Source organism: Sturnira hondurensis, unplaced genomic scaffold (genome assembly GCF_014824575.4).
Source record: "Sturnira hondurensis isolate 20B ecotype Veracruz unplaced genomic scaffold, ASM1482457v3 Scaffold0000880, whole genome shotgun sequence".
NCBI classification, from domain to species: domain Eukaryota; kingdom Metazoa; phylum Chordata; class Mammalia; order Chiroptera; family Phyllostomidae; genus Sturnira; species Sturnira hondurensis.
Window position 1 is genome coordinate 2,091,171 of NW_028073511.1, and position 20,407 is coordinate 2,111,577.

At 37.9% G+C, this 20,407-nt stretch overlaps 1 pseudogene; it reads right to left on the reverse strand.

Moving 5' to 3' along the window:
• Nucleotides 1–19,354: 19,354 nt before the first annotated feature.
• LOC118993495 (U1 small nuclear ribonucleoprotein C-like) lies at nucleotides 19,355–19,867 on the reverse strand (annotated as a pseudogene).
• Nucleotides 19,868–20,407: the final 540 nt, after the last annotated feature.

The window sequence follows — 20,407 nt, forward strand, 5'->3', positions numbered from 1 at the left end:
ACATTCCACTATCCAAATTATAAAGGTGCCAGAAGGAGAAGAGGAACAGCAAGAAAATGAAAACTTATTTGAAAAAATAATGAAGGAGAACTTCCCCAATCTGGCAAAGGAAATAGACTTTCAGGAAGTCCAGGAATTTCACAGTTCCAAAGAAGTTGGACCCAAGGAAGCACACACCAAGGCCCAACATAATTACATTACCCAAGATTAAAGAGAAGAATCTTAAAAGCAGCAAGGGAAAAAGAGACAGTTTCCTACAAAGGAGTGCCCATAAGACTATCAGCTGATTTCTCAAAAGAAATCTTATAAGCAAGAAGGGGCTGGAAAGAAGTATTTGGAGTCATGAAAGGCAAGGATTTACATACAAGATTACTCTCTACAGCAAAGCTATCGTTTAGAACAGAAGGGCAGATAAAGTGCTCCCCAGATAAGGTCAAATTGAAGGAGTTCATCATCACCAAGCCTTTACTATCTGAAATGTTAAAGAGACTTATCTAAGAAAAAGAAGATCAGAAATATGAACAATGAAATGGTGACAAACTCACAACTATCAACAACCAAACCTAAAAAAAAAAAAAGAACTAATCAAACAACTAGAACAGAAATAGAATCATAGAAATGGAGATCATGTGGATGGTTACCAGTGAGGAGTTGGGGGGAATGGGGGAAAAGGTACAGGGAATAAGTAGCATAATTGGTAGGCACAAAATAGACAGGAGGAGGTTAAGAAGAGTATAGGAAATGTAGAAACCAAAGAACTTATATGTGCAATCCATGGACATGAACTAAGGGGAAGGTGGGTAGCAGGGGCTTTGCAGGGTGGAGGGGAATTAAGGAGGGAAATGGGACAACTGTAATAGCATAATCAATAATATATTAAAAAATAAAGTAAATAAAAACAAAAAATAAAAAAGGTTTATATTGACAGTTAAACACTTAAAAATAACAAGGAAAACAATTGTCTTTGGTATATATTCATAGCTGTTGAATAGTTTCTTAAACATTACTTGATGCTATGTTTTTCTGGAAAACATATTCATTTCAATATGATACTATTTCTAATATTTAGCATGCAACTTGAAGTTGCATATTATGATAATAAACTTGGAATGGATAGAGCAATTGACTCTTCTCTTGGTCATAATAATTTTAATAGTGAAAATAAACTCCCCGTAGGTGCTGAAGTATTGGGTAACATCAGAGCACATTTACAACAATAGGATATGTTAAACTTTATTTTTTGAAATTAAAGTATGTAAATATCATCCCAAATATTTTAAAACATACTTTATTTTTATCACTATTGAGTACCTTTCTTCAACAAATACTTTTAAGATAAAATTGGTTAAATGAATTGTCTCTGCTGCTTTTGAACGTTTCACTCAGGTTTTTTTACTTATTTTATTGATTATGCTATTACAGTTGTTCCAATCTTTTCCTCTTTGCCCCTCTCCACCCAGCATACCCAACTCTCTCAAGCAATCCCCACACCTTTATTTACCATGAGTGTAAGTTTCTTGGCTGCTCCATTTCTTGTACTGTACTTTACATTCTCATGGCTATTCTGTAATTATCTATTTTGTACTTTTACTCGCCTCATCTCTTCATCCATTTGCTCCCATCTCCCACCCATCTGGCAACCATCAAAACACTCTCTGTACCCATGATCCTGCCTCTGTTATTCTTGTTTGCTTAGTTTGTTTTCTAGATTCAATTGTTGATAGAAATGTATTTATCGCCAATTTATAGTTTTGATATTCATAGTTTTGATATTCTTTTTCTTAAATAACTTCCTTTAAAATTTTACATATAACATTTTTGTGATGATGAACTCCTTTAGTATTTTCTTGTCTTGGAAGTTTTTTATCTGCCCTTCAATTCTAAATGATATTTCTTCTGGGTAGACCAATCTTAGCTGTAAATTTCTGCTTTTCATGATTTTGAATATTTCTTGCCAATCCTTTCTAGCCTGCAAAGCTTCTTTTGAGAAATCAGCTGACAGTCTTATAAAAACTCTCCTGTAGGTAACTAACTGCTTTTTTCTTACCGCTTTTAAGATTCTCTCTTTATCTTTATCTTTTGACATTTTAATTAAGATGTGTCTCAGAGTGGTCCTTTTTTGCAGCCATCTTATTTGGGACTCTCTGTGCTTCCTGGACTTGGATGTCTGTTTCCTTCACCAAATAAGGGAAGTTTTCTTTTATTATTTTTTCAAATAGATTTCCAAGTTCTTGCTCTTTCTCTTCTCCCTCTGGCACCCTTAGGATGCAAATGTTGGAATTCTTGAAGTTGTCACAGAGACCCCTTACACGATTGTCATTTTTTTTCTTCTGGTTGTTCTGATTGGTTGTTTTAGCTCCACCTAATACATACAAACAAAAACAGGGAGGGTGCCAAAGTGAGATGACAAGAAAACATAGCCCAAATGAAAGAACTGATCAAAACTTCAGAAAAAAAAATAACTAACTATCCAGAAATGAAGGATACACTGAGTGAAATAAAGAACAATTTACAGGGAAACAACAGTAGAGTGGATGAAGCTGAAAATCAAATCAATGATTTGGAACATAAGGAAGAATGTTTCACTAAGTTTAAATGTTTCAAAACAGTAGGCTTTATCAATTTCATTACTTTCTGATACACGATATAAATTTGTCCATTTAAAAAAAGGAGTTTAATCCAGTGATTTTTCAAACAACTCAATGTATTTCCAAGCATAATTATAGAACTTTAGAATTAAATCATGAAAAGGAAATAAAAGGCATATACAGCCCTGACCAGTGTGGCTCGGTTGGTTGGGCATCACCCCACAAAGTGAAAGGTCACTGGTTATATTGCCAGTCAGGGCACAGTGGCTGGGTTTCATGTTGGGTCCCTGGTCAGGGCAGTTCAAAAGGCAGGCAAGAGATGTTTCTTTCTCTCTCTTCCTCCCTACCCCTCTCTAAAAATAAATAAATAAAATATTTTTTAAAAAGGCATAGACACTGGAATGGAAAAATTAAACTATTCCTATTTTCAAGTGACATTATTGTCTCTATAGACAATCCACAGGAATTTTTTAAAAAATTCCTACGCTAAGTGAAATCAGCAAGGTTGCAGTTTATAAGGAGAACACAAAAAATTACTAGCATTTTTATTTATAAACAAGCATGTGGAAACCAAAATTTAAAACAATCCCATTTATAATCACTCAAAAAATAAAATATTTAGGTATAAATTCAACAAAGCAGGCATAGGATCTGCATGCTGAAAATTACAAAATGTTGATAACAGAAAATCAAAGAAGACCTAAGTAAATGGAGAGACATACTGTAATCTTGGATTTGAAGATTCAACATAGTAAAGTTGTGAATGTTCCCCAAAGTGATCTATAGGTTGAATGCAATCCTATCAAACTCCCAGGAAGGTGTTTTATAGTCATAGTCAAGCTTATTGTAGAGCAACTTAAAGGAAGCATCTAGAATAACAAAAACAATCTGAAACAGCAAAATAAAGCTGGAGGAATCACTCTGTGTGATGTTAAGGCTTACTCTCGCTACAGGAATCAGAGAGTGTGATATTGGTAGAGAACCGATGCACAGACCAATGAGACAGAACAGAAAATCCAGAAATTTCTCCACACAAAAATGCCTGATTGATTTTTTGACAAAGGTGCAAAGGCAATTCAGTTGAGATAGGGTAGCCTTTTCAATAAATGGTATGAGAGAAACTAACCTCCATAGGCAAAAATAAAATGAACCTTGACCTAAACTTCACACCTTATACAAAAATTACTCAAAATGTATCATAGCTTTCAATGTAAAACATAAAGCCATAAGACTTTTAGGGGAAAATGAAAAATCTTTGGAACCTAGGGGTAGCCAATGAGTTCTTAGACTTGATAGCAAAAGGATGATCCATAAGAGGAAAAACTGATAAATCAGACCTTAAAAAAATTAAAAACTTTTGCTCTGCCAAAGACTTTCTTTGGATGATGAAAAGATAAGCTACAAACTGGGATGAAATATTTGCAAAACACATATTCAACAAAGTTTTTGTATGTAGACTGAATAACTTTCAGTCTTCAACAGTAGAAGACACATATCAGTCCAGTTAGAAAATGGGCAAAATACATGAACAGACATTTCACTGAGGAGTATACACAGATGGTAAATAAGCTCATGAAAAGACATCCAACATCATTAGCCATTGGATGCATGCAAATTAAGACCACACTACACACCTATCAGAATGATGAAAATTAAAAGCAGTGACAACATCAAATGCTGATGAGAATGAAGAGAAACAGATTTTCACACATTTCTGACAAGAATGTAAAATGACACAACCACTCTGTAAATTAGTTTGACAATTTCTTTTAAAACTAAATATGTAGTTACCATATAACCCAGACACACTCTTGGTAATTTATCTCAAAGAAATGAAAATCATGTTCACACAAAAGCTCTCCACAAATGTTCATGACAATTTTATTCAAATTCGCCAAACACTGAAAACAACCCAGATGTCCTTTGATGGGTAAAAACTAAACAAACTGGTACATTTAGTACTGCTACTCAGGAATAAAAAGGAGAGAACTATTGATACACATGAGAACTTGAATAGGTCCCAAGGGAATTGTAATGAATTTTAAAAAGCCCATTTCAAAAGATTACATACTATAAAATGGTTATATAACATTCTACAATATCCTTGAAACAACAAAATTGTTGTGCTGACTCAAGAGTAAGAAGTGAGGGTGAAAGAGTAGGGTGGGCTACAAAGGAGTGGTACGAGAGAGTCTTGTTGAAGTTAACTAGTCTGTATGTTGATAGTGGTGGTGGTTCCATAAAGCTACACAGTTAATAAAGTCGTGTAAAGTATATTCACACACAAATAAGCACATGCAATACCAGAAAATGGTGATGGGAGGAGATATGACTTGGGATGATGAACACAGAACACAACGTCACCCCAATACATTCATTAAAGATAAAATTTTAAAAATGTAGCCCTGGCCGGTGTAGCTCAATGGATCGAGCGCGGGCCTGTGAACCACGCGATAACGGTTCAATTCCCAGTCAGAGCACATGCCTGGGTTGCAGGCCAGTTCCTGGTTCCCGGCAGGGGATGCATGAAGGGAAACCATACATTGATATTTCTCTCCCTCTCTCCTTCCCTTCGCCTCTTAAGATAAATAAATAAAATCTTTTTAAAAATGTAAAAACCCAGAGTAATCTGAATAAGCTCTATGGATTGTACCAATGTTAATTTCCTGGTTGCAATATTGTATGGTAGTTAGGTCAGATGTCACCATTGAGAGAAGATGGGTGAAGTGTTCATGGAACATCTCTGTACATGTTTGTTGGAACTTCCTGTGAATCTCTCATTATTTCAAAATAAAATGGTTAAAGAAACTAAAAAAAAAATAATAATTAGAATTTTGAAAAAAAAGGTTTATTTTTTTATTGGCTACTCTTTCATTTTATGTACATATCTATACTTATTATCATCAAGAATTTAAAGGATCAACCTACATAAGTCCATATTTTGTGAAACTGCAATTTAATGCTTTAAGCAGAATACTCCCAACAAGTTTTGATGACTTTCTTTTTTTATTTATTTTTTAAAATTTTTTCACTGTTTTTTTTTCCTTTTTATTTATTTATTTTTAAAATTTTAATTATTTTTCAAGTACGGTTTTCTGTCTATTACTCCCATGCCCCTCCGTGCTCCCCCTCCTTCCCATTTCCACCCTTCTTAGTTGTTGTCNAGCTCTATGGATTGTACCAGTGTTAATTTCCTGGTTGCAATATTGTACGGTAGTTAGGTCAGATGTCACCATTGAGAGAAGATGGGTGAAGTGTTCATGGAACATCTCTGTACATGTTTGTTGGAACTTCCTGTGAATCTCTCATTATTTCAAAATAAAATGGTTAAAGAAACTAAATCTAGTGTACTGAGTTATTCTCAGTGTATTTACAATGTAAATGGGTTCTTCCCACAATGATTAAAGAGAAGGAAAATGATCTAGTGTCTGCCGTCACCTCTCTGTGTTGACAAAGTCAGAACATTTAAAAATTTGGAACATTGGCTCCCCGGTTGACTGAATATGGCAGCTCTGGTCACTTTCCCCAGTCTCAGTAGTGAGGTTGGTGAGGGAACATGAAGAACTCATGAGGCTGATGCAAAGTCCATCTTTTCAACTAAGGAGGTTAAATTTTTCCCAGAATCTGCACTGACTCACAGAGCAAAAGATTTGTAAACATTCTTATTCACCCTTCTCCCTGGAACCAGATAGGTTCATTGTTCAGCATCACCAGCCTCCACATAGGCGACTGAGAGCAGTTAAGGACTGTTCTCAGGAAATAGTTAGAGGGGTTCAAGGTGTCTAGCAACAGAGAAATAGTTTGATGAAGTCAATCTCTCATAACTGAAGATGTCATAAACCTTGACACTGGTAAAATAGAGGTAGAAGGACTATGTTCATTACTTTGAACATGAAGGACATCCTGGAACCTCACATGAAACTGCTCTTCGAAAACATCAAATTACCTGAGAATGGAACCATGTGTGAGATTGTTGGAGGATGCTTTTCCTTATACAAAAAAGGTAGAAAAAACTCCAAGTTGGCTCAGCTGTGATGCTGGAGAAGTCCCTGCTGTCAGGATTCAAAACTGAGGATAGCAAGGCATTTAAGTGAATGTGATGAAGAATGGGTAATTCACACAAATACCACACACTTCAAGGATGGAGAATGAGCTCATGTAGCACAAGGTCATGGAATACCCTTGGCCAGAATAGTTTGTGTTGTGCCAACAAGATCATAATCCTGTTTTATAGTTAGCATCTCTTCCATAAACACGTGTGTGGCCTTCTCACTTTAGCCCCAAGTTGGGCAGCGTTTAGCACCAGCAGCAAATTGTCCTGCTGGAGACTTGCCATTGCTTTCAGAGTCAGAAGAGAACTCTACTATTATTCTTCTGTTTTAAACCCACCCTTGATCCACCCACCCCCAAATAATAAGACCCCAATGAGCAGTAATGAAGAATCATTGACACTTTACCAAAAATGGCAGATTAACAAGGATTTGATTCAACTGTAACTTTTCCACACCTTAAAGAATCTCTTTTCATAAAATGCCTAAAAGTTATAGGGATTCTTGCAGTCAGTCCAGAGTTATTAACGAACATGCTATTTTTAAGAAAAGAAGAGCATGCTTTTCTAGACTACCTTTTTCTGACCCTCTGTGAACCACATGCTCCCATCTAGGAGGGACATTCGTCTTCCTGGGCCAGCACCCTGGACAGGGTTCCTGTTTCTAGCTCCAGACCATTTCTGGCTTCAGGATTTCCTTTTGGAAATGCTTTTTTTTTTTTTTTCACTGTGAGTCAGGCAGGGTATTCAAGGCATTTTCTTTCTGATAAGTAGCCCTTTATTTCTTTTTTTAAAAAGTTACACTGCGATGTCTAAGATACTCTCTTCGTTTCCCTAAGGTGACTTTCTGTGCTTTGGATGGACCTCTAAGAGTTATCTTAGCCTAGTACATTTCTGAAAATATTTGGACCCTAAGATCCAATGAATTTTGATTCTGGTGTACAATTTCCCAGGAGAAAAAAAAAGGAATAACTCAATTACAGAAGTATTTCATATGTAAAGTTTGACTAAGCCAGCACAAACCTCTTCTGTTAAAATACGAGTTCTGTCTGGAAGTCCAGCCGTTGTTAATATAATGAGAATGGTTGGCACGACATGGGTGTAACCTGGCAGCTAAGAAGAGTGGACTGGAATGCACACGCATGAACAATGATGACTTCACTGTACTAGTCAGTGGAGGCGGTAGATACTGTTGAGTGAGCATGTGTACTGTGTGGCCATCACATTCAAACTATCAAGACTATTCATGGAAACTATTCAGATGGAAACTATTCAGATAATTCAAAAGGCCACAGCTATGTGTAACTGGTGACTGGCAGCTTCATTGCAGCAACACACCCATTAAAAAATCTGAAATACCAAAGATATCCTATATGTCTATGTTAGTTGGAAACATGCAGAAGGATGACTGGTTAAGGAGGCTTGATATAGTCAGCCTATTTAGATTTGGCAAATGGGGAAAACAGGAACCTTCTCCAAAGGTCTGTGTGGGGAAAGAGCATCTCCTCTGAACCCTTTGTGTGGGCTGATTCTTGGTTCTCTATACCACAGTCCTCATTTCCAGCCCTTCTGGTGGCTCATTTCTAGCTACCTATTTATTCAAGAAGAGAACTTCCCAACACTGAGAGCTGCTGTACAGCACACAGCTATGACAGTGACCATATTGAGATGGGAAGATAGGTATTATGGGCTGGCCACAAGTAAGGTTCTAGCTCTGGAGAAGATATCAGTAAATTGTACCTGGGTATTCTTACTCACTTTTGAAAAAATCTCCCCAGTGTGAATTAATATCTCAGATTTTGTCTAAAATAATCCAGTACAGGATATGAGAAACAAGATTGGATACAAGTTAATATTTTTTACTTAGGCATAGCTCATGGTTGATACTTTTTACTTAGGCATAGCTTATGGCAACAGTGCAGTGAAGCCCATGGATACAGGCAACAGTGGTGAAGGCCAGGGGTCTTGGTGGAGGAGGATATCTGTAATAGTGTCAACAATGAAAAAAGAGGTTTCTATAAAATAATGTGTTTTGGGGTTTTTGGTAAACTTTTATTAATTTATATTAGAGAAAGTGAAGAACGAAGGGGGTAGAGAGACAAACATTGATTTGTTTTTCTACTTATTCACTGGTTGCTCCTTTTATGCGTCCTGACCAGATATTAAACCTGTAATCTTGGTGTATAGGGGACATGCTCTAAACAACTGAGCTACCAAGCCACGGCTGTAAATAATGTTTTAAGTCTCCCCAAGAGATATCCACCTAAGAGATGTTTGTAAGTGGGTTCCTGATAATATAGGGACTTTCAAAATCCCAGGAAGTGTCCTAGGACTTTTTCTCAAAGAAAAGGTATTGATTTCCCATGCAACTTTTAAAAGACGTGTTATAATCTCCTTGGCTGTTGGGAACCACCCTGCCTGGTTTCAGAAGCTGTAACCCCACATGGCTAAGGCTGAGTGAGAGACCCTGTAACCCTAAGCCACTAAGGAGACAAAGCTTATCTCCCTGCCAGGGGCACTGCCTCTGCCCTCTTTACTTCACTCTGCTTGGCCCTGAGCAGATGACCCTTTAGCCAATGATGGGTAAGATTCCTCAAGGGAGGGATGACCTAAGACAGGCATGATCACGGGGCCCCAGGGAAGGACTTGGGGGGCTATAGAAAAAGGGGGTAATGAACCCTTGCCCCTCAGCTTTGACATAGTCTGAGTCCTCATTCTGTCTGTGAGAAGTCTCCTAATCTCTTGGCTGCCTTACTTCCCCTGCTTGACTTAAGCCTGAAATAATGATGGAGGGTGGTGCAGTCCTGTACTGGAAAGGGTGGGTTTCCCCAGGGTGATCAGACCTAAGAAAGAATGCATGAAATCCTATGAAACCTACTTTGCTAATACTCTCAATTTAAATGGTAAGGGTCCAAGTATGAAATGAGTTTGTTTCTCCAACGTTTTATGGCCCTTTAGCTATATGACCCTGACTCAAAATAAGCCCTCATAGTTCTTTGAATGTTATCTATTATTTGATCATTACTGCCTGACAATGATTGATGAGCTTTACATATATGCCCTGTGTTCCTATGGAAATAAACCCAATAAAAGCCCATTGAGGAACAGGCTCAAGGCCCTTCTCCTTTGAGAGATCACCCACCTTTCCTCCCCAAGCATACCATGTCTTGGCAGACTTATTCTCATCTATGGGGAACAGGGTGCAGAGCACCCCAACACTTGGCTAGTGCATCTTCTCCAAAGAACATTTGAGGAAACTGCTTTATAAGTAAACAGTACTGTTGTATATGCTTTGGATTAGGGGTGTACTTGCTTATATATGCATAAAATGTCTATGGAAGGATTCACTTAACAACTGGTGAGATTTTCTTACAGACAGGGAAAGTCAGACATCTTGATAAAAGTGATGGAGAGGCCACATTAAAAGAAATAAAACCTAGCCCTGCCCAGAAAACTCAGTTGGTTAGAGCATTGTCCCAATACACCAAGGTTGTGGGTTTGATCCTTGGTCAGGGCACATACAAGAATCAACCAATAAATGCATAAATAAGTGAAACAACAAATTCATGTCTCTCTCTCCCCCCTCCCTTCTGTTCCCCCCTCATTTCCAATAAATAAATAAAACTTAAATGACTAAGTAAATAAAACTATATTTTCACTGGGGGATTCAGTTTGTTACTACCTCTAATACTGTCCCAGGTGGAAGTGACCTGGCCAGTCAGCCTAAAACCACATTAATTCAAGATTGTGCACCTAGCCCTATTGTTTAGCAGTTGAGTGACAGACCGTTCGACAGACTCAACTGAGTGAATCAGTACATTCAGGCAGAGCTATGGCAACACCATCTACACTGTTTATCCCCAGCTTTGGGAGCTCTGTAGAGATAATGGCTTCACTCACATCCTAAAATGCTGCAGGAGTATGCCAATAGCACATAAGAAAGTGCAAGCTTCTCAAAGCTCATGTATACCCCACAATCAGGCTTCTTAGGAAAATGACCTATGGACAATGTAGAAGATATACGAAGCCCTATCAAATGAGTTTGAGACAGAGGTTTCCCTGCAGTGAAAGGCAGGCGCACACTATGACTTAGGTGATGTCACTCCTGAAATGAGAATTCTATTGCTCTTGTTTGCAGAGTCACTATTAAAATACCCTTACACCTGAAAATGTAGTTTCCTCAGCAGGAGTTGGATGTGGTCAGGAATCTATTACAGAGCTCCTGGTCTTTTCAATATGAAAAGAACAATGTTCCCCAGAAAGAACAAGCTGGCGTAGTTATTGTTAATCATGGCCACAACATCCTTGTTTCAGAAGAAAACAGATGAATGAGAGCAGCAGGAAAATCTGCATAAGATTTTTGACCTGAAGACATGTTGCTGAAGTCCATCATTCCAAATTTGAGAGTATTTTAAATACTGATATGTGGATGGGACCTTAGAACTGACCCTAATGTTGGAGCAACTGTATACTGATTGAGTTTTTGAGCTAAACAAGCTTAATATTTCCTTCAAACACAATAACAGAGGCACATCTACCTATCAAGATGGAGCTGGAATTCAGTGCCACTTATGAATGGACTTTGAAAGCAGCCAGATGGAAGCAAATGTACTATCAATTTCCAGACAGTGTTTGAGACTCATGCTTATGTCTCTGCTGAAGCATTACTAGAAGTGTTTAGGCTGTCAGATTGAATCAGAAATGTGTAGATCATTTCTATTTGGAATATCACCTGCAGCCCTTCCAGGTTTCTGTTCCAAAGACAGGATCTGTATCTTATATTCATTCTGTTTGGTTATTCTGTTCAGTTTACTGCGGTCTACCCTTAAGGGCATGAGAATTCTTAGATGTTTGATGAAATGTGCCACCATGTGTTGGATTGTATGATAAAGTTTGTCATGAATGACTACCAAACCAAACCATTCTGGAATGCTGAGACTCAACAAAGATTGAAAGCTTTGATATCAACACACACTTGGTGAGTAACACAGCTAGTCCACCGCTATCAAAATTACAAATGTGTAAATGCAATTCTACTTCTGAGAATTTACCTTAAAGGTATATATGTTGCAAAATGACTAATGTAAGAGGTAATTTATCACATCAGTTTTTATAATATCAAAAACTGGAAACAATGCCACATATAGGAGTCCAGTTAAATTATGATACATCCATACAATGATATACTATGTAGTCATGACAAAAGAAGGAATTCCTTTTGGTACTTTGAAATCATGAAGATACATTAAGTAGAGGGTAAAATTGGAGCAGTAGCTAAACTTTCACTTGTAAACTGACTTTCATTCTGTAAAAAGTGGTGAGTAGATAAAAATAGGTTTTCTCTTTCCTTCCACCCTTCTACACTCTATCAAAAAAAAATGAAGAAGAAAATACTGTAAATACAAGAGTTCTCTAGGGTGGGAAACTGAACATCTGGAAGGTTTTTCCTTGTACATATTCAATTTTTTAATCATAAATTATCCATTCAAAGTTTAAAAATTTTAATCATGAATTACCCATTCCGAAGGAAATGTTTTAAACAAGACTTTGAAATGGCTGTAAAATAGTACCTAATACATAGTCGGCACACTTGTTTAGAGAAAAATAACTTGTGAAATCAAATAGTAACTTGGAATTTCTGCTTATGATATTATAGCTATTATAGAATTTTCCTACTCATAAGTTAACAAAGGAATTGTTGAATCTTGTGGAGGGTTTTCTTGTTGTTTTTTTTAAGAATTGAAAGAATTTTAGTAAAATCAACAGGTTTACATTTGTACATCTTGTGTATTTGGGACCCAACCAGGGACATAGAATACAGTCACAAGGACAATGGTTTCTGTAAGAGAACAAGCGAAAGGCAAGGACTATCCTAGCAGTGTGACAGTTGGATGGTGTGACCACAAGGCCATTCCCCGTGCTCTGGAAGTGAGCACATTGAATCCTCAGCACAGGCTTTCAGCACTCAGCTCAGGGTCCACAACGTACACAGCATTCCCATATTAATAATACTCAATAGGCAACAGCTGCTAAACCGCTCATAAAATTAAATAGCATTGCCCATAGAATATTAATATCAACTGAGTTGAGTTCATGCTGCTTTAACGAGAATGGTTACTATTCAACTTTAATTCCCATGACTCTAAAGATAACATACATTTCAAAATATTGATCCATGTTCAGAGAAAAAAAAGATCAGGGCCTCCAAGTTAGGAATGAGCAATTACAAGACTTTTTCAAGATTTTACCCGTTTTGAGGACAGAAGAACAGTGCTTTTAAAAGAGCAATGTTGCATGTACTAGTCACTTGTCCTTTGAGGAGCAAATCCAAGCTCACAAGTTGTAATGGTAATATGCACACCTCCCCCACCCAGCCCCTGACTTTTACCACTATCTGAAGATTGCTAAGAAAATGCTGGGTGTGGGAGAAGCTGTGTCCTTGTACATACTCGGATTAAACAGAAGTGACAGGAGTGCTGAGCAATTGCCTGGAGCTATTTTACTTATTTCTGCTCACCAGGCTTCAGGCTGTGTATTTAAGCATCTTTCTCTCAACTTTCTCTGGTTTCTACTGACTCTGACACTATGAAAGAAGCTAGATATTTTTGAGGCACAAATTCCTGGGCACAATTTGACTAGTTAGAAAGCCTTACTGATGAATCAAGTTATTGGGTGATATTTAATGACAAGAAATAATAGACAGTACATCTATTTATAAGTGATTCGCATGATTTTCTCATCAAATGAGAAATATATGTAAATATAATGCCCTAAGTTTGGGATTAGAATGAATAGTTCTTGGTTTAGCATTGTAGCATATCTCTTTAGGAAGTAAAGTGTTTTAATCTTGGGGACAGAGGAAGGGAATGACAAGGACTATACTCGCTCCAAGACAATGAAGTCTGCCTTCTGCAAATGGGCATTCTTATTCTTATGATCCTGTTCTGCCTACCTCACAGGATTTATTGAGGATCGAGTGAGTGTAGTATATGCGAGCATTCTTCCTTAACTCTAAAGTGTCTTTATGTACAAGAACCAGTCCTTACGGTGAATTTGCTCAGTCTCACAGAATTTTGAAATCAAGTATATGCTGAAAATGCTATAAGGAAGTTGATGCTTCATGGTGGTGATACTTCCAAGTAATATACTGGATATTTCTGAGAGCACTCCTAAAATGCTGGTCTTTTAACCCTACACTTGGCACTTGGAGTTTGGTTAATGAGCCTTAAAAACACCTTGCTTCAGACTGACTTGTGGCTTCAGTCCTACAGGCTCCATGCAAGCTCATTTTCTATGTTTAAAGAGAGGAAGCACTTGGCACCACATACTGAATATTTGCCTTTTTATTGAGATGAAGAACCTGAACACTGGTCACTGAGCTGAGTCTAACTAGTGATGACCTTGTTGCCTGAAGTCTCCTGGCAGGTCAGGGAGGACCAAACCATGAAGGGGTACTTAGACACAGATAGGCTGCTCCATCACCCAGTTTTAGCAACCAATCAGAATGACCACGTGGGAGCCCCCGCCCCTTCCCCTGCACAGGAGTGCAGTGCTCTGCTGTGCTCTGAGGGGTGAAGAGTGATAGACCACAGGATTTCAGTGTGAAGACAAGTGGTGAGGCTGATATAACAGAAAAGAAAGCCCTACACTGAATTAGGATATTGGAGACATAGCTTTGGCATATGATTAGCTTAATGTCTAAGAAGCTATTTTAGTGGAAATATACATGAATGGCTTTGCATCTTGGTTAGATATAGCACTAGGAGTGAACCATCCTTCAGGAGAATAAAGATTTCAAAGGTCAGCCTTTGTAAGCCCACTATGAATTCCTTATTTTTTTCTCTGTAAGAATACTCAGGTGTGGTCAGAGTGCATGCAGTGGTTGAGGTAAAAGGAAATCTTTGTCTACACTGTCCTAATCCTGATGAACAATTTTCTTGTGCAACCAACTGTGGTCTTAGTCATTTTCCTAAGCTACTGACTCTACCCTGGTTACCTAGTGCACATGGGTTGAAAGACTGAAGGGCACTCCTGCCTGTGCCACACTCTGCTGCCTTATGTAATGCTGCACACAGGTGAATCGTTGTCAGGAATAAATGAGATGCCTTGTAGCAGCCTGCCATTTTCAGTATTTTATTCTTGATCAGTTAGAGCCCTGATGAGATTGATTCCTAAAGTAATTGGGTTCTGATCTGCACCTGGTGTTCCTGGCCTCCTGTCTGCTGCAGCCCACATCCAGTCTCCAGCTTTGGCATTTTGGGCTCCCAGTATCTGCTCTCCAGCCAGTAAGGCTGGCCTTTCTTTACCTTTCATGCTCACAGCTGAGACTCCAAACCCAGCCATCTGAACTCTGGCTTGAGATCAGGAGCGTTTCTGGGAGAGGGACTAATGACACCCCAACACACCAGGCTTGAGGCTTCCCAGGCCACCTTGCTCTCTATCACCTTTCTGGCATCAGCTTCACAGATGGTGAGGAAAAAACCAAAAAGAGAAAGGAAAAACATTGAATTTAGAAGCTACGGATTAAATATTGGCTTTGTTGGCACCTTAGTACAGATTTCTCATTTATTAACTGGAAGAAGCAGCTGAAAATACTAAGACTTGAGCTAATGTTTTGTGGGAAGTGACACTGCCTGGGGCATTGAAACAGAAATGGGGTGGCCTTGGGACCTCAATGTTTCCAATGTCATTGATTTTTGTTGTTTATTGTTTCTTTCCTTCTTTCTGCTAGCTTTGTGTATATATTTTATTTTTTTTTATTTTACTTACTTATTTTTTAGAGAGAAGGAAAGGAGGCTGAGAAAGAGAGGGAGAGAAACATCTATGTGTCAGAGATACATTGACTGGTTGCCTCTCACAAGAATCCTGTAAACCAGGCATAGACCCTGACCAGGAATTGAACCAGCGATCCTTCAGTTGACAGGCCAGCATTCCATCCACTGAGCCACACCAGCCAAGGACAGCTTTGTGTATATTTTGTTCTTTTTCTAAATTCTGCAGGTGGGAGAATAGATTATTGATTGAGACTTTTCTTTTTCTTTAATGTATAGAACTTTAATTTACAGAACTTTAATTCTATAAATTTCTCTTTTCATATTACTTTAGTATATATATTTATATATTTTTTCTTTTTGCCTTGAGACTTCCTCTGTAAGTAATTGATTATTTGGCTGTTTTGTTTTATTTCTAAGTATTTAGAGATCTTCATTTTATCTTTTTTTTAAAATTTTCACTTCAATTCTATTGTGATTGAAGAATACTCTCTGTATGATGTCAGTTTTTCAAAAATTCTCGAAGTAATTTTTGCATCCCAGGATTGGTGTATCTTGGTCTGTGTTTTATGGGCACAGTTGTAGGTATAAATGTCTGTTAGATCCTGTTGATTGATAGTGCTGTTGAGCTCTTTTTTACCCATATTGATATAATTGATACAGTTTTTAGTCTAGTTGTTCTATCAGCTATTGAGAAATGAGTGCTCAGGTCTCCAGCTACAACTGTGGATTTATCTATTTCTTCTTTCAGTTCCATCAGTCTTTGCTTCACGTATTTTTCAGCTCTTTTCTTTGGTCCATGCACATCTAGGATCACAATGCTTTCTTGGTGGGCTGACCCTCTTATCATCATGTAATGTCCCTCTCTGTCCCTGGTCATTCTTTTTGCTCTGAAGTCAACTTTTTCTCATATTAATATAGCTACTCTTGCTTTTACTTAATTAGTGTTTGCATGATATATGTTTTTGGATCTTTTTACTTTTAACATACCTATATTATTATTTTGAAATGAGTTTCTTGTAGACAGCATATAATTGGGTCATGTAGTTGTATCCAATTGGTCAATCTGTCTTTTAATTGATATATTTAGAGCATTTACATTTAAGGCAATTATTAATATCTTAAAGCTTAAGTCTGCATTTTATTTTTTGTTTTCTGTTTGTTCTCTCTCTGTTTTGTTTATCTGTTTTCCTTCTCCAACCTTCCTGAGAGTTACTTGAACATTTTTTAGAATTCATTTTGATTTATTCATAATGTTATTGAATGTTTCTATTTCTGTAGATTTTTTTAGTGGTTGCTCTAGGTATTACATAATATAAAATAACATCACAATCTACTGATGTCATCATTTTACCAGCTTGAGTGAAATATAGAACTCTATTTCCCCTTATACTCTTTTGTATGTTATATAATTATCTTAAATATTTCTGTACATATGTTGAGAGCCATATCAAACATAATTATATCTCTTGTTTCAATCATCAAATGTAATATAGAAAACTCAAGAGGAGAAGGAAGGTATGATATACTTACCATATTCTTACTGTAACTTTTCTTTATTTATTGTTCCTGATAACCAAATTTTCTTATTCCCTTTCTGTTTCAACATCCTTTAGCTGCTCTTTTTGGGGTAAGTCTGCTGGCAACACATTTTCTTTGTTTTCTTCCATTTAAGAATATCTTGATTTCCCCTTCCTTTCTGAACAATTTTACTAGATGTAGATTTCTGGGTCAATGATTTTTTTTCAACATTTGAGAAATGTCCACTTTCCAATGGCCTCTGATGAGAAATCTGTTGTCATTCAAATTGCCTTTATTCTATAGGTAAGGTATCATTTTTCCCTCAATGTTTTAAAGATATCTTCTCTGTAAGTTTTCAAAAGTTTGATTGTAATACATCCTGATAAAGATATTTTAGGATTAATCAGTTTGGAGCCATTCACTTTTCTGAATCTGTATGTTTATGTCTTTTGCAAAATTTAAATTTTTTCAGTGCTTATTTCTTAAGGACTTTCTCACCTTCACTCTTTCATCTCCCTCTGGGACTCCATTGACACAAACATTAGATCTTTTATTATAGATCCATAGGTTTCTGAGTTTCTCTTCTTTTTTCTCATCTGCTTTCTCTATGTTATTTATATTGCATAATTTCTATTGTATCTTCAAGTTTATTAACTATTTCCTCTGTTTCCTCCATTCTGTGGTTGAGTTCATTTACTGAGTTTATAATTTCAGTTAATATATTTCAGTTCTAAAATTTCCATCTGGTTCTTTTTTATATCTGCTATTTCTTTGATGAGACTTCCTATGTATGTAATTGCTCATTGAATTACTTTTGTCATGGCTGATGGATGGCTTGTCATATAATTTTAATATCTGTGTCATCTCAATGTTGATGTCTGTTGATCTCTTCAAGTTGAGGTTTTTTTCTCATTCTTGATATGACAAGTGATTTTTTTTACTAAATGTTTGAATTTGGGCTATTACATTATGAAACACTGGAGTTTATCTAAATCTCCTATTCTAGCAAACATTTCTGACACCATGCTGATGGAGGGAAGGAAGGGACACTGTCTTATTTTTACTACTCAATTTTCATTGACATGGAGGGGAAGAGGGGAGGAGGAAGGCTTCCTTGTTACTTCTGGATGGAGGTGAAAGTTCAGACTCCCTCCTAAGCCTCCTTATTGGTATCATCCTGGCTGGAACCAGCAGGGGTGCCTTATCACTACTCCCCATGTGACCTCTGCTGATACCATGTGTAGAGGCACTCATGGCTACCCAGGGGAGGAAACAAATCCCAGGTCTTCACTTGGCCTTCTCAGAGTCCATCCCAGTGGGGGTGTCGAAACCCATTATTACTGCTGGGTAAAAATAGAAATCTAAACTCCCACTCAGCCTTTGCCAAGCAGTGAAGCTATAGTTTTTTCTGTTGCACTTGGCTGAAGTTGGGCAGTTATCATTTAAAAGTTTTCTCTCTTGCTGGGCTGCCCCTTTCCTAGTCTTTTGGTTAGAGAGATCAAGCTTCTCTTGGGGCTTTTGTTCTCTGAGCCCGTTGACATTTTCAGGTTGACAACTTGTCCAGTCCAAGTTAGAGAACTCGCCATCATATTGTTCCTCAGGTCCTGAGTTCCCAAGCTGGCCTGCCTAATGCTCTCCTTCTTTTAGCAACTTATTATGCTTGTTTTGTACAGCATATTTAGGGCATTTTGTTGCACTTAGTGAGAGGAGGGAGGAAAGTGTGTCTACACCATGTTGGTTAGAAGTAAAAGTGATTATGTAGATTTTATTTGCTCTGTGCAATTACAGTATGTGGCTTTAGAGTTCCCACCCCACCCCACCCCCCGCCCCCTTTACATCTATTCTCTTGCTTGGAATAAAAGTGAAATTTATCCTTAAATAGAATGGACCTCTTATAGTAGTTTTAACTGTTGGGAGATGGAGGAAACAGAGATGGAGCCAGCAGAAAGCATCCCATAGACCAAATAGTTGTGCTAAGTAAGTAGACTTGTGTTGACACCTGACAGTTCTTTCCACAGTGAACTATGCTAGTCTTTTTGATCAGTGCCTAGTCATTCTTACATATTCTGTACCCCTTAACCTTATGAGATAAACAAGAAACAGTTGATTTGAAGTCAAGAGACCTAAGTTACAGTTGACACTGTGATCTTAAGCAAGTAGCCTAACTTTTCTCAGCTGTGTTTTAGTCATCTTTATTTTTATTTTTTTTTGCTAACAGAGTTTACAATTTTATTTTCACATTTCACAGTACAAATGAAAATTTTTTGTCCCACTACTCCCCTTCAAAACTATTCTCTCTTTGATAGAAGAAGGAGTGAGTCTTCCTTGTCACATTGTTAGAAAACCCCTGGAGTCACAGCATCACAGTCTCCTGGTGAAGTAGAACAAGTAACATAAAACAGATAGGAAGAGGCTCCCCTCTCTCCTTATCTGTCTGGTCAAGTCATTCCTGGCTGAGTGGGCACCATGATGGGATGAGCAGAAGGTCTCATCATTGGGGGCCCAGGCCTCATGGGCATGTGCCCTCCCATAGGTGGCCTCATTCCAGGAGCGGGTATCATCCCAGGAGGAGGAGGACCCATCGTTGGCATTATGAGAGGGCCCCCCATATGGGGTGCTGGCATCATACCAGGTCGAAGAGGACCTGGAAGACTGGGAGAGATGGAATCCTTGCCCCTGCAGGAGAAGAAGCAGAGAACAGAGTAGGAGGTATCTCTCCTTGCTGAAATGCTGCAGTTGTTTTGTCAACCAGGTTGACAGCTTCTCCAGTCCAAGTCTGCTCTTGCACCCATTTCTGAGAGTTGTTTTTCACAGTCTTTTTGTATTTCCTCCCACTGCAGTGTGTATTTCTCACAGATGGAAAGTCATGGGTGAGGTATGTATCGCAGTAGTCACAATAAAACTTGGGCATGTTGTTCTGCAGGCCATTGGCCACTTGGTTGTTTCATTCATCTTTAAAATGCATCTGTTAATTGGTTAGTTCCTAAGTTTTCTTCTATCCCTTATGGTTTGTAACCATTCTTCAAAGTTATGTTCCCCACCACCACTACACTGCACACACATGCTTCCACAAGCAACCACTCATCCATTCCTTTGTCCTACGGAAACTTTTAGGAGGATTTGAAAACTTCTATGAGACATTTAAAACCTCACTCATCAGTTTTTGGAAATGTTGCTCTTTTAATTGTCACAGCTCAAGAGCTCTGGGATTTAAACCCTGCTAAAAGGCTTGTCAGCAAAATTTCTACATTAATTTGAAAAGATATGAAGGGTCTTAAAACTTTTCACTCTGCAGAAGGCTGTACAGAGACCACAGACAAGGAAACCTAGAGTGTAGCGAAGGCAAAGCCACAAACAAATGTTAGAACCTCTGGAAGACCTGACTCCTCCTGTCCTGCCAGGGTCTCCTGCACTTCTATAATAAGAGGGGCATGAATTTGAGGGAAAGAGAAAATAACAGCTGGTATAGGCAAGCTTGG